A 3,551-nucleotide genomic window follows, 5' to 3' on the forward strand; every position below is an offset into this window, starting at 1 on the left:
TTATTCATTTACTTTTTCACCAAATATTTGTTAAATAAATTCTACATCCAAATCACAGGGTTAGTTGTTAGGATTCAAAAAGAAAAGCAAAAGCAGCCCCCCTTCCCCCCACTGCTGTCCCCTGAGCTGCCTGGGCTCTAACTGTAAACTCATGGTGTTCACCCATTGAATATATGCAGTTTCACACAATGTGTACATGACACAAGGTCCCTGTGTGATCATGATGAAGATAAATGCATGACTAGTCCATAATCTTGTCTGAGCATGGACAAAATAAAAGCAGAACCCAAACCACAGAATGATCAAGCTTGCTTCCCTCCCAGCGAACATGTGTGAAGTGTCTTCTTCCCCAGTGATAGTTTCAGCTTCACATTGCCATCCTTGCCTCCTAAGTAAAAACAATGAACATATCCCATCATAGAATTGCCCTAACTTTCTGACAGTGCCCAATCCAGAGTAAAATCATATTCTCTGGACCCTTCCATGAAAGCATCTAACACAAGTCCAAATCCTATCACAAGTCCCTCTTAACACCGCCCGTGAGATGCCCACCCCAACACTTCTACCTGGTTGCTGTCCCCTTTGTTGCAGTGAACTAGCTAATAAGCTCTACCTTGCCGGACTACTGATCTGTCCCGACAGTTTTTGGCTGGAGGGTATCTACATTTATGCTGGAGGTAAAACAGATAGTGTCTTAGCTCAGATTGAGTTTTCATTCTTGTCAGAGAAACAGACATTAATGACATAATTTGCTAGTTAGTGGATAACTGCCGGTGGAATCAATGCTTTGTGGAAAGGAATTTGGCTGTGAGTACGTGCAGCAGGAGTCTGGAAGTTTCATTGAAGAAATATCTTTTGAGCTGAGAGGTGAGAAGAATAAATAAGGGAAGGGTGTGAAGGGCCAAGGGGAAGGACCTGAGACTGGATAAAGTATTGTGCTCTGGAGAACCTGAGAGAAGACCAAGAGGAATGGAGGACAGGGAGGAATCTTGGGGGTTGAGATCAGTTGTTAGGGTTCCTGGATGTTGAATATTTTCACCTTTTTTCCAAAGAGTAGAAGAGAACCATTGAGGGTCTTAAGGAGGATAATGATGTTACTGTATCATGGTGTATTGTGGAAAGATTTTTGGATGTTGCTTGAAGCAGATCTTGGTGAGGAGTCACAGTGGGTGTGGGGAAACCATTTAGGAGGCTTATTCAGGTAGGTAATGATGAAAGCATGGCTTAGAGCAGAGGAAGTAGAGGTGGAGAGATGTAGACTCCTTTGGGATACATTTTGTTGTGAAACTAAGTGGATGGGATAAGACAATAGGGGCATGGTATTAGGAGAGGGGGGTGTGGCTCAGGCAACTCAAGAGATGGTAGTGTCATTCATTGGCTTGATGCATGTGCTGTGTCTACTGACTTCAGTGAAGGCACAAAACTATTAAATATTGGATCTATAACTCACATCTTCTATTTTCTGTAAATTCACCCCTTGTGTGTATTATAAAATGAAGCATGAGGAAAGACACAGAGCTAGAAGCATTTTGGAAGACTAGATCCAGGGACGGGAGTGCAGCAAGCAGAGACCCCACCTGCAAGGGTAGCATCATGTTGTACTAATTGATCATTTTGGAAGCTCTTTTTAAGTTCCAAGATCAGTCGTTTCAAAGCCGACTCAGATTTTCCTAAAACAGAGAGGTTTTTTTCTGGGAGTGGAGGTAGGAGTAGGATGTTGGGGAGACAATGAGGATGAGGGAATATGATTATATGCATCAAAACCTTGTTTATCTTAGATTTCATTAGAATTAGGTCTCTATTTTTTTTCTTTTTATTAATGGGTCATTCATCCATATATCACTCAACCATTATCTCCATCCAAAACATTTTCAGAGAGTGATTAATTCTCATGTACTCTTTAGAACTTGAAGATAAACAACAATGAGTAATTGTTATATAATGTAGAATATGGTCCAGGGGTCAGGAAATGTAGTTTCCGTCCTAGCTCTGTTTCTGTTTTTATGTAGGTTACCTTAAATGATTTATTCTTCATCTTATTGGCAATATGGAAATAAAAAAATCGTATCTGGCTTACTTCATAGGTACCAACCTTTATTTGGGAAAATGAAAACAAAAAACAGAGATGCCCAAACTAATGGGGTAACATCAGGAAGACAGTAATATCCTATGAGCTTTGATTTCTTATAAAATGGAGAATATATTACTGCTTGCATAAGGCTTAAGGATAGATAAATGAGAGAAGGCATTTAACACACTACAAAATACTAAACATTACAAATAATAAATACTAGTGATACTTAGTATTAAAACAGTAAAAACTAAATTATTTATTATTGAAGCAAGTCATAGTTTTAGCATTTTTGATTCAATGGACAAATATATAATTTTGATTTGAAAGACAGGTATCCTTTAGTCTTAATAGCATGGGATTAAGAAAAATTACAGTAATAGTAATGCTCACTTTGATTAAACATTCTCTCTCCCAGGAAAAGCTTCAGGACTTCAACCTCTTCTGTATCCTACCTGCCCCGTCTAAAATAAATTTTTTAAATAAAATTTTTAATGTTTTATTTATTCTTGAGAGACAGAGAGAGACAGAACATGAGCGGAGGAGGAGCAGAACAAGAGAGGGACACAGATCTAAAGCAAGCTCCAGGCACTGAGCTGTCAGCACAGAGCCTGACGCGGGGCTCAAACTCACAAGCTGTGAGACCATGACCTGAGCCGAAGTTGGACGTTCGACCGACTGAGCCACCCAAGTGCCCCTAAAATAAATTTTTTAATCACTTCAATTCTGCTTATGTTCTCTATTCTTTTCATCTGCTTTTTTTTCTTTTTTAGTTTCTGTCTGTGTAGCTTTTAAAAAGTGGTGTCTCATCACTGCTGTCTCTGAGAGTGCTTTTTCCTGGTTCAGCATCTATATCCCGATGTCATGCAGCTAATAAAAACAAGACAGGAAAACTCAAACAAAATTTCATGTGCTAATTATCACCACCATCCAAGCAGTGCTTATTTTAGGCAGAGGTGCTTGATCTCTTGTGTTCCAAGCTAGTATTACTTTGGCCACAAATCTCTTTATAGTGGCCTATACCATTCCGTGGTACAATTTCTACAACCACCGGTTTGATAGCTTGCCCCTTCTCTCTCTTACTCTAGGTGTAAAATAAAAAGCAGACTCTTTTGGAGAATAGTAGGTGGTCACCGATCTCCCTTGGAAGTCAGTTTAAAAACCACTGGTCTTACCTACTGCTGACCTGTTACTACTTATCTAGTACGTGTCTACCATTGCACATTTATCTACCTATTTTAGAGTTTTTTTCCACTTCACAACATATATTCATTTTTTCAAAAATTAAAAAAAATGTTGACATATCAAAATACCTTCTACTATTGACATAATGGTAAAAGTGCCTTGGACATGATGCTGTAATTATTAGAACTAGTAGAATATAGTTTCTTCCACTTACTAGTAAAATCATATGAGGAAAATATGTAAAGTTGTCTGACTTCAGCTTCCTGCATAATGGACATACTGATTCAGTGGATTT

The sequence above is a fragment of the Acinonyx jubatus genome, chromosome B1 (genome assembly GCF_027475565.1).
Source record: "Acinonyx jubatus isolate Ajub_Pintada_27869175 chromosome B1, VMU_Ajub_asm_v1.0, whole genome shotgun sequence".
NCBI classification, from domain to species: domain Eukaryota; kingdom Metazoa; phylum Chordata; class Mammalia; order Carnivora; family Felidae; genus Acinonyx; species Acinonyx jubatus.